The sequence below is a fragment of the Passer domesticus genome, chromosome 7 (genome assembly GCF_036417665.1).
Source record: "Passer domesticus isolate bPasDom1 chromosome 7, bPasDom1.hap1, whole genome shotgun sequence".
Taxonomy (NCBI): domain Eukaryota; kingdom Metazoa; phylum Chordata; class Aves; order Passeriformes; family Passeridae; genus Passer; species Passer domesticus.
The window spans coordinates 33626528-33638225 of NC_087480.1; positions in this window are offsets into that span (position 1 = coordinate 33626528).

The window sequence follows — 11698 nt, forward strand, 5'->3', positions numbered from 1 at the left end:
CAATGGAGGCAGGAAAACCACAGTGCTTGGGGAGAGGCTCCTGCAGCAGAGACCAGCCAGGTCCTGGAAAGGATGGCATCCTCTGGCAACAGCCCCCTCCCTGGGGCTTGGTTTTGGTTGGAAGGGTCCCACATTTGACAGTGCACAGACAGGAATATTTCTCCACTCTGCTGCTTGCAAGGTGGCCAGAGAGCAGGAAAAGCCAATGGGTAAAACAGCTGCAGCCTTACAGAGCACAGGAAGACAGGATCATATCATGCCTTTAGAGCAGATTGAATTTAAAACCTGTCAACCTCAACAGTGTCCAGGTCAGTTTTCTTCCTCTGCACTGACAGAGAACAAATTTGAAGCCCTGAGGTGTCATTTCTGCATGTCATGCTTTGAGTTGTTCCCTTCCTTTACCATGGCAGACCTGTTCCTTTCCTGAGGATGGTCATTTTTCAGCCAAACATGTGGTGGTTCACATTCCTGAGTTTTGGAGCACACAGCTCACCAAAGGAAGGGGAATTTGGTTTCCTATTCTGCTGACCCCACAAATGCACCACAGAGCTAGATGGTCATGGCCACCATCCCCCAGAAATGACATTGCTCTGGGCCAGGCCATGCCTTGAGGGAAGGAGGTCACCCCCAGGGAGATGCTGTGCTGGGTTAGTCACCTTCCTCTGACCCAAATTTCCCCTTGCATTTGCTCCCCAACGTGGGCAGATGTTCCCCAGCCGTGCACAGAGTGGTATCTCTAAAATGTCAAACTGCCAAAAACCCCAGGCTCAAAGCACTCTGTAAAACCCGAGCTGCTTCCCAGCCTGACCTTTTCCATGCCCTGCAGGAGCTGAAATTCCCTTTTTTAAACCAGGAGCTGTGACCTGTGCCCCAAGACACTGCAAGCCACTCCTACAGTGAATAAGGAATGAGAGTGAATATCTGCTTGGCAATTACAGGCAGAATAGAAACGTCTAAAGGGGGTCTTCAGTGCTCAAGAAAAAGAGTCAGAACTCAAAAAAACCCTAATAAGTTGGCAACAGCCAGGCTGGAATAACTGGACTCAGGTTCCATGAGGGTTTGTCTCAGCATTTCAGCCTGTGTCTCTGGGTGTGAGCACTGGATTGTAAATAACTGCTCTTGTGGAAACTTGGCAGCAGAGGACAGACAGACTGTCACACACTCTGCAGAGGAGATGATCCTTATCACCACTTGAAAGGCCTGACTGGGAACAGCTGCTCTGGAGCTGTGGGGCAGCCCCAGGAAGGATGCACAGCCCCCTCTGGAGCTGTGGGGCAGCCCCAGGAAGGATGCACAGCCCCCTCTGTCACACACACCTTTGCCCTGGCTGATGGATCCTGGAGCTCGTGAGCCCACGAGGCTGCTCCAAGGATCTGGGCTGGCTTGCTGTGATCCCAGCTGGCCAAACCTTCCACTGCAGAAGACCCTGCCCTGCTGGGCTAGGACACGCTGCTGAGGGGAGTCCTCCTGGCCAAGGGACCCAAGCTGTGCCTAGATGAGGTTATCCCAGAATGCTTCCCAAATCTCAGATCTAGAGGCATGCTTTGGCTGCATCCCAGCCCCAGACTGGGGGTGTACAGCAAGCCCAGAGCCTCAGAGAAATCCAGATGGGAATGCTGGCGTGTCACAACAGCTCCCTCCCCTGCAGGGGCTGGGGACCACGACACAAGGGCTGGTGAGCACAGAGTGAGCTCAGGGACCTGCCTGCCCTGGAGAGAGCTTCAGCCCTCTCCTGATCAGCCCTCTCATTAATCAGGGCCCTGCAAGGTCTCACAAGAAACACCCCTCCAGAAAAAAATCTCCAGATTTCCCACTGACTCAGTTACAGGGCAGGAAAACCAATCCCAACGGGACTAGTTTCACACAGGGATGATTCTTTTCTCTTTTTTCCCTTGAGATGCCATGCCAAGGTAAGCCAAGAATCATGCAAAACCCTCCATGGATGATGCCACCTTGTAAATGAAGGTCACTACCCCATCACAGACAGTAAAAAGTCTTTATTTTCTGCTGATTGATGTTAATTATGCAGCATACTGTGAGTCCATATGGACTGTGTTCCAAAAAGGTTTTCCTTGTGATCATTCTTTCTGGATCCACGTCCTGCCAAACACTGCTTGTTTTCATGGCCCATCTTATTTACTGCCCTGGTGTTATTTACTGCCTATTACTAGTCTGGTGTTAGATTTTTCCCCCAGTCCTCTGGAACTTCCCCAGAGTTTCCAGATTTGTTTAAAAATCGACACTAATGGTTGAGAGAGCTCTCAGGCCAATTTGTTTATCCTTTGATGCAAGTTATCTGATCCTGCAGAATGTCTAACTTTAATCACTGCTCTTTAACATTCAGCTTCATCACTGGTAGAATACAAAGTAATTCATTATTTCCATAAAGTATGGTTGTGTCATCCCACTTCCTTCCAAAGGGAAAAAATAAATGTTGAACAAATAACTTTGTCTCTTTTACACACAGGACGAGTATTTTCCCGTTATTGCCAGGGATCTCATTACAGGATTTGGCTTTTCTTGATACATTTAAATAATTATCATTAACTCCAGTGGCAAAAGGCTTTTCTCTCCTATGTTTAGCTTCCCTTCCCAGGTTCTTGCTGCTTTCTACTCACCACTATCAGATTCTTCCTTTTGTATTAATCATCAACATCACTGCCACATATTTATGCCCACAATGCTATTTATCTTTGTACATATATATAAATAGCTTCCACCTTCCCTCCTGGCTGGGCTGGTCTCTGCAAAGCAGTGTTCAGGCTTGCAGGATAGCACAGATCTTAGAGCATCTCACCAAACAGCCTCAAACACTCCCTGATAATCATCTGCTCAATGTTGTTAAAATAGTTCCTTCCACTCCTTAATTGTACTCCTAATTATTTTCAGCCCAGAGAAGCTGTTATTTTTCCAGAACCAAGGGCTTCAGCTGGGCACCTCTGTGCTCTTAAAAATCTGGTCCCTCACTACTTATAAACAGCTCTGGTCAGAGCTTTTCTGTGTTTGCACATCGCGTGGTGCTCGCTGGCAAGGAGACAAGCCTGGGAATAGGTTGTGGAGTCCCTGCCCATCACAGGACTGGAGAGTTGCATACCTAAAAGGCAGAGGAAGCTGGTTTGGGGTTATTTGTGGGGGATGCATCCATTCTCTGCTCCCAGGCTCACAAGAGGGGAAGAAGCCACTGGGGACCAAAGACAGCTTTCATCAATTGTGATGTTTTATTTTGTGTTGGCTTTTTTTTCCCCTTAAACATCCTTTGTTTTCTAACAATAAATCATATCCCGAGGCAAAAAGCCTTTAAAGAGACTGGGCATGGAGTCTGCTTCCGTTGCCTGGCTGGCGAGGCAGGCCACCAGCTGACAGCAGTCATCAATCCACAACTCAGCGATCAATCCATCTTCCTCTGGCGCTGCGGGGACGGCGCGGGAGGCCCCCAGCTGTGCCACCCGCTGTCCCCTGCCATCCCCGCCAGCCCTGGTGGCACCCATGATGCTCCCCAGTGCCTGACCCCGTCCCCCTGGCTGCCTGTTCCCTCAGAGCAGTGTTCCCTTCTCCCAGGCCCCATCCCCTCGTGTTGTGCAGCCAGCCGAGCCAAGTCACCCTCCAAGTCTCCTCCCGTGATCCCTCAGAGAGCGGGCGCTCCACCTCCCGCCCTTCCAAGGAACCAACAGCTCTAAAGAAGGCAATAGCATCTTGTCCAAGCAGAGGGTACACCAAGAGCTTACTGGGGCACAAACCTTCCCAGGAGGTTTCATAAATCCCAAGCCGTTTGCTTTTTTTGCCATCAGTGGATGTTTCCACCTCCTGTTTGCTGCAGGTTTCTGGGTTTGCTTTTTAACGTTTGTGCTGCCACGAGTCAGCAGTTTTTGGTGGCACCACATGTTCTGTTTACCCTCTTAACAGTGTTCCCCAAAGATGTTCTATTAAAACCCTCTCAATAGCTCTACCTTGTTTGTTATCTGGAAAATTAGTTGCTCTCCCAGCGAGATGGAGGTGGTCCAGCTCGTATGATCCTTCAGGAGGTGGGTCCAGTGCTCCATGACCTGCAACACTTCCATTCTACTTCCATTTTACACTTTTTGCCCCTTGGTGGTCTCCTCCTCTGTGTGCTTTTTCTCCTAAGATGCAAGGTGGAGTCTTGCTGCCGACTGTCTGAACTTTCCTCTCCTTCAATTCCCTCCTGAGATCCCTCAAGTTCTTGCTGATCTGAGAAGTATTTTATGAGGCAATTTTGTCCATGCCAAATGTGTCATAACCAATGGATCCCTGCCTACAGAGCCCTGCTCAGCCTCTCAGTGATGTGAGCTGTGCTGGAGCCAAGGAGACCGCACACAGGCCCGCTGTCTTTCTGTCCCCTCTTCTGCTGGGCAGAACATTTGGGTCTGCCTGCCTGCACACTTTTGGTCCACGGCCATCACTCGTGCTCATACCCCCCTTAAGTCTGCAGGGATCGTGGTCAAAAGGGGCCATCAGAGACTCTTTGTGTCTCTCTCACCAGAGAGCTCCAGGGTCAAGAACTGTTGTGTCTTAGCTACTCTTCAGTCCCTCATGTTCCTCCACCAGCACAGGCAGAGCTTTGGCCTCTGCCCGCAGGTATCCATGCAGCAAGGAGAATGTGGTGCTTTCTCCCTGCATCAGTGCCCCTATCCTGGGAAAATGGCCTCAAAGATGGGGGTACATTCCCCTGATGTCACCTCCCCAGCCACAGCAGCCAAAGACGCCAGGACTGCCTGTCCTGGCCAGGAAAGTGTGCCCAGGGGCAGATGATGCCCCAGACAAGGCTACAGCAGACAACCCCAGTGACTCCATGATGCTACTGGTGACCAAGATCCGTTCTTGCAACCCTCAAAGCTTTTCCTCCCCTGCATCAGAGCAGGACTGTGTCCCAGGAGAGGCCAGTCCTGCTTGGAGAGGATGGAGCAAAGAGGTCTGCCCCACCTCACAGCCCCAGAAGGGGGATGCGGCCACCATGAGGTTCCCTCTGGCATTTGCTCTGTGCCAAGGTTGGAAAGCGTTCCAGTGTCACAAAAGCACCTGATCAGGGAGGGCATTTCAGGGCTGGGGGTGGTGGAGCAGAGGATGGGATGAGATAGAGGTTCCTTGAGGAAAAGAAGAAACCTCCAGCCTGGAAACCCAGCAAGGCAGCGGGGAAAGGTGTGGAGGGATCTTGACACGGAGTCAAGATGATGTCCCAGCCTTCTTCTAAAATATCCTCAAGCGCTTGGCATTGCCTCAGGTTAGGCGCAGTTGCCCGGGCTGGGGTGTACCCGTGCAGGGGTAAATGAGAACCACGCGCAGCCCTCAGTCCTCCCGGGCAGGTTCATTAGGCCCTCCCAGCCGGAGCAGGCCGCGGGCCGGGGCAGCGCCGCCGCGTTTGATATTTTCCACTCTGCGTGTCAAGGGCATTTACAGTCGGCGTCAGGCTGTTCCGTCAGTCTGAGGGAAGCACTTTGAAGTGTTTGTGGTAGAGGCCACATGTGCACTCAAGATGTGCCTCTCTCTCCTCTGGCTGCCTTTGCATTCCCAGCACCATGTGACAATCGACAACGCGGCTTAACCCTTTCGCACCGCTGCCGCCTTGGAGATGGGGAATGGAGTCCTCATCCCTCCCTGTGTTCTGGTGGCCCAGGAAGCTGCAGTGATCCTCCTTCCTTCCTTCCTTCCAGGGAATGGAACAGCACAGCTCGGGCAAACGCAGGTAAAGGTGACAGGGTGGAGCTGGGAGACCCTGAAGTCGCTAATCCCCACAAATGCCTGCTTTGATGATGAAAGCATCACCGGCCACAAGCAGCTGTGGAGTTGTGGCTTCCACGCTTTGCCCATCCTGCAGCGGGTCCTGAGGAACGGGCTGGAAGGAGTCCCCGTGGCTGTGTCACACAGGGGTGCCCACAGCCACATTAGTGCCCGTCCCTCCAGCGTGATGGATGGCACATGACAAAATGGTGCGTGGCTGCTGCCCAGGGAGCTCTGGGCAGAGAGAACAATTGCAGCTGCTTCCCTTGGAGGCACTGGTGCAAGCCTGGCAGTGTTTGAGGAGCTCTCCACGGGGGCAGCGGTCAGGGGTGAATCTCATTTCTGTGCACAGTAGCCATGCAGTGTTTTTTTCCATAGCTGCAGGATTTAGGGTATTTTCATGCACCCGGAGAGCCCTGGAGAGGAGCTTGCTTTGAAATGAAACATGGGGATCAGCGAGCACAGCTGCCCTTTGAGGGGACAGTAGCACCCACACAGATGTTCCACTCTCCTCAGCTCCCTGAAATGACTTCTGGGACAGAGTGGAGAAATTAAAGATATGGTGTCGCCAGGTGATGATTCCCTGGTGCCTGAGAGGCACCTTCTCTGCATCCCCCCAGGCAAGAGGAGAGGGGCCTTCTCCAAAGAGCTCCCTGCCATGATTCTCTCCCTGTGGGTGGATTTCCATCTTCTGTCAGGACCCCCTGGATGGTTATGGGGAGCCAGGCTTGGCTTGCGTCTTTGGAAGTCACATGGGATGGAAAAACCTCAGTGCCTGACTCTGCCTGACTCTGCCAGGGGTTGAGCTGCAGCCCCCATGGGGTGCTGTTAATCCTGAGCAGATTCTGATCCGTGCAGCCTGCAGGACCCACTGCAGTGATAAAAAGGACAGGGAAGGCAGCAGGGCAGGAAAAGGCTGAGCTCAACGACTGTGAGCTAAGGGGACAGAGATGTGAGCTGCAGACAGGCAGCTCCCACCCTTTGCTGCTGTCTCCAGCACAGCAGATTTTGGGGGCCAACGTGGAGCTGCTCTATTCAGTGACCCCTGCATTCCTGGAACATTCCTGGAGCATTCCTGGAGCTGGGAGCAGGCCATGGCAGCAAAGGAACGACACTCTGGCAGCTCCAGCGTTAATGTGTGGCACAGCAGAAATAATCTTCCTTTTCAATGATTGCATGACAGTGGGTGGAGGCACTGGGGGAAGGGTGTCATTGTACTGGCCCTTGTTTGGCAGGGAAAAGACATCTTCTGGGCTGCAGCTTCCTAGAAAAGTTGAAGTCAAAGCATTATCCAGTGTAGCTGACCTCTCCTTCTTCCATGAAAGCCCCCTCCCTGCGATTAATCTGAGTCATGGAAACCCCTGCCTTCTGCTCTGATTCCCAGTCCCCGGCAGTGTCTGACTCATCCTGCATCTCTCTGGCCATGGCTGCTCCTGGCTGAAGTGATTGACTCCCTCACCCAGCAGGGCTGAGCTTTGCAGCCCATCAAACAGCCCCGGGCTTGCACCTCCAGTCTGTGTGTGTGCTTCCTTGTGCTGAGATTGATGCCTTGTGCAGGCTGGCCTAGAACAGAGACCAGACAGAGCTAAGGAATAAAGTAGGGAATAATTAGGAGGCCCCAATGGATCCACCTTGGGCAGCACAAGAGCCCAGCCAGGGCTGCACCCCAGGTGAACCAAAATGGCCACAAAATGCACCACCAGTCACGGGGTCTCTCACTTTTGTAAGTTTTGGTCCATTTGCATATTGGAGTTAATTGGCCAATTACACTTTAGCCCATTGAGCCCCATCCTTGTTTTTCTCTCTTCAAGCTGGCCCCAGGAGGAGAGGTGACAGGAAGTGTCAGTCTGTTCTGATTCATCAGACCCCTTGGAAATCCCAAATCCTCCAAATCTGAAAGGTCAGAGTTAGACAAGTGGCTCCTGCTGCCCCTGGAGCACCACCCCTGCATCCTGATAAAAGTAGGACCTGCCCACAAAACTGCAGCCATCCAAACATCACACACTCAGCCTAAGGTCATCATCAGACCACTGGTGAGAAATGGATGAGGATGAGCAGGGAACAACTGCCCAAAACAGCCTTGCAAACATTAGGCAGAGACACCACGGGAGCAGGAGCTTCAGATTTTTTGGTTTGAGGGATCTTTCTGATTAGGCTTGCTTTCCATTTCTGCTGGAGTAGAAATCAGTTTTTTTAGAGTTCTAAATTTCTGGAGTAGAAATCAGTTTCTTTAGAGTTTCTTTTTTGCCCCCATTGCCCCAAAGTCCTTCCACTCTGATGACAAATTCACAGCCCCAAGGGCAGGCGGGTTTCCTTTCACCTCTCAAACCCCCAGTGGGGCTGATTTTGTGAGACCTGAAGGTGCCATGGACCCCAGCTGTCTGTCACCCTCCCAGGGTGTTGAGAGACACCCATCCCCACCAGCCTGCCAAGCCAAGCACAGGCGAGCTGTAAATGGGGAATGAGGGCAGCTTCTCCTTTCTGTGCCTGCTGACAGCCCCAAAGGCACACTCAGCTTCAGGCTGACCTGGTCACACACCCCACTCTGCTCAGGGCAACACTTGGATAAAGCCTTTCCTCAGAGGATCACACTGTGCTTTGCAAATCAATTAATTTAACTGCTTATTAATCCTCACCATGGTCCTGGGAAGGAATAAGAGGCACAGTGGGATCCCCTCATTTGCTGTGGGGTGGGGGCACCTTCTGGGGTGAAACTCAGGTGTCTAACAGATGAGAAGAGTGCTGCTCCATGTAACACACCAGCCAGAAATTAAATGGAAGAAATTAAAATCGTGCTGATTGAGGGGAACTTTAGGCAAGAACAGTGTGATTAATCACACTGAAACTTGGCCAAGACAACAGTGAAAGGCACCATGTGATTTTTTTTTTAGGCTCTCTTTGGGCTCCACTAAAACTCCAGTGTGGCAGGTAATGCAGCATCCCAGCAGAATGGGCTGGGATGGCAGGATCAGTTCTCAGTTTGGGAGGGAAAGAGCTGGACAGGACTTGTTGGACATGTCCCACAGCTGCCATCAGGCTCATTCAGTGCTTGAGGAGTTCTTGCTCCTTGTGACTGCAGGGACCAGTGGCTCTCAGCTCCCAGGGCACCTTTGTCACTTGCTGTTTGTGCCACACCCCCTTGCCCCGAGGTGCTTCTTGCCATTCCCACTGCTGATCCTGTGTTGTTCCAGGCAGACAAGACAAAGGCATGCGTGGTCTTTATCTGCAGGTTTATTTTCCATTTAATCTCTGCACCCTGGGCTCTCCTCAAAGCCCCCATTCCTTTGGAAAGCTCCTCAGCTCAGCCATACCCTCCTGCACGTGCAGCCAGTGTGCATGAAACAGAGGCAGCTGCACAAGCCTCTGTCCTGGTGATGGCTCTCAAGGTGCTTTACAAATAACCCAGAAACTGCTCATCTGAGTGGGATTATCTGAAAACCAAACTCTGCTCAGCTGCAAGCCTGGTCCCAAGCCCCAGGCAGCCCAGATGACAATACTTGACAAGGAAGAAAAGGTCAGTAGAGCTCATTTTCTCTCCAGGACTTTAGGAGGCAAGAATTTGCCAATCCTTCCATTCTAACAACTCATTTTGGAGTGGATTGCACAAGACTGAAGGATACTAAGAGGGACCGGGCTCACTGTGTGAACACATCTCATTCTGCAGACGCTGTCCAAGATGAGGGCAGGAGGTGGAAGATGAGATTGTGTGTGAATGAAGCAAGAGATCACAGTCTTGTTTTCTGGGCACCGATAACTTCAGTAATTATCAATGCCAGCTCTGCCAGCCCTGTGCCTCCACCCAGGCCACACAGCACTGTGAGGTGGCTTTTGTATCCTCATTGCAATGAAGATTTTTATCCTGCTAGGGTTTATTATTCTTTTATAGACTGAAGGGCTTCAGCCTAATCTTTCAACAAATAAAAGGAATCTTTCAACATTTTAGTGCTGTTGCAATTGGCTCCAAAAATAGCATCCTCAGAGCTACATTTTTTTAAACTTCTCAAGTCCAGGGATTAACCTTTTTCAGAAAAAGCACAATAATCAGAAGACCAACTTGTATACATTTTATATATCAAATCAAATAAACAAAAGACTGAAATTTGAAAGCTAACATAAAGTAGCTTTTATTTTCTCCCATTTTGTTTGTGTGCATGCTTCTGTGGCTGCTGGAGGGGAGAGAGAGGGTTTCCTATTGTTTCATGAGCCACTGCTGGATATTTTACTGACCACCAAAGGCCTGTGGATCAGGGTCTGAGAAACACTGCTTTAGAGATAAACAGGCTCTGTTTGTGCCACCCTGTCCTGGCAGTTCCTGTGCCTCTCCAGTTTATACCCCTGGATCCTTCAGTTTATAGCCCTGGATCCTGCTCTTCAGTTTATAGCCCTGGATCCTGTGCCTTTTCAGTTTATACCCCTGGATCCTTCAGTTTATACCCCTGGATCCTTCCGTTTATACCCCTGGATCATGCCCTGCTCCCTGCACTCCCCCCAGCTCAGCTCCATGGCAAAGCACCCTCACCCCAGGGGTGCAGAATAATGCCAGCCTGTCCTGGATCTCACAAAAGGCAGTGCATGTCCCCTCAGAGAGGATGAGTGGCCTCCACTGCTCCTTCACTGCTGCAAATGGCTTTTCCTGCCAGGAAAAGTGGCCCCAGAGCAGCTCTTTCTGTGACCCCCTCCAGGTCTCTCCAAATTTTTCAAGCAGACACCTTGGCACCTCCCGTTGCCTTGGGGCTGTGTTGGTGTTGGCCAGCTGGGAGTGACAGCTTCCATATTCTTTCTCCTTGTTTCATGAACTGTCAGGCTGGGGGTTTTGATCTTCCCTGGAGCCCAGCCCTGCCAAGGGATTGATTCCCACATAATTTCCAGGGAAATCTATTGTAACCAAGGCAAAGAAATGCACTAGATGCACTCAGGAGATGGTGTTCACATATTGTACTTTCATAAAGGTACAGCAATGGAAACATTCCCTATTTTGATTGTCCCAAAGCCACAGGAAAAAGGGAATTAAGGGAATTGATATGTCTGGGAGAGATGCCAGCTCTGATTTACTCACATTTTTACCCTGATGTGAAATACCTTGGTCAGAGCTGGAAAACTTTTATAGAAGACATGAACCAAATCAGGCCCTGCAAGTGCTGGTATCCAGCTAAGAGCTGTCTGAGCTGGCACAGCCTGAGAAACACTGGAACAAAGGGGCTGGGAATCAAATGGACAACAGCAGCTCTGTAAGAAATTTCTTCTCTTCCTCCAGAGGGCTTGGACATACCCACATTTACAGTCTGCCTTCTGACCACAAAGTGCCTAAGGTACCAGAACACCAGTGAGTTAGGATGTAGGGGTTGGCAGGGCTCCTGGAAAGAGGATGTGCTTTATCATCAAATCCCAGCATGATTTGGGATGCAGAGGCACAGAGCGGTCAGGGCAGAGTGGGGAGCCCAAAACAGGGTTGCCTTTGGAAGCAGTATAAAAGGAAAATATCCTTGCTAACATAACCTCGCCTTCCAGTTTAACCTCCACGTTCCCTCAGAGAGTGCAAACATGCCTGCACATATTTTAGGCATAGCAACCCATTTAGGAAGACTCAGATGCAGGGTAAGTCCAATTAAAGCAAAATGGAATGAAAGTCCCAAATTATTTCAATGTGTCAGAGTAAGGAGTTTGCAAATCCACTGGTTATTGCAAAGCTGTTCTGGGAAAAATAATTTCTGTATAGGTTCCACCCCACTTTGCTGAATTCCATGGGAGTTTTGCCATCAACTTCAGTGGGAGAAGGACCAACACATACTGGCAAACTTTAGGCAATGCATTATTCATGCTTTAGGCCAAATGCATTTGCTTTTACCCTCAGTCCTGAAATGAATTTTCTATAGAAATATCTCTTCCCCTCCAGTGGTGTCCACTGCAGGATCTCATCTGACTGTCCAGAAACCACTAAGAACATAGATCTGCATTCATCTTGCTG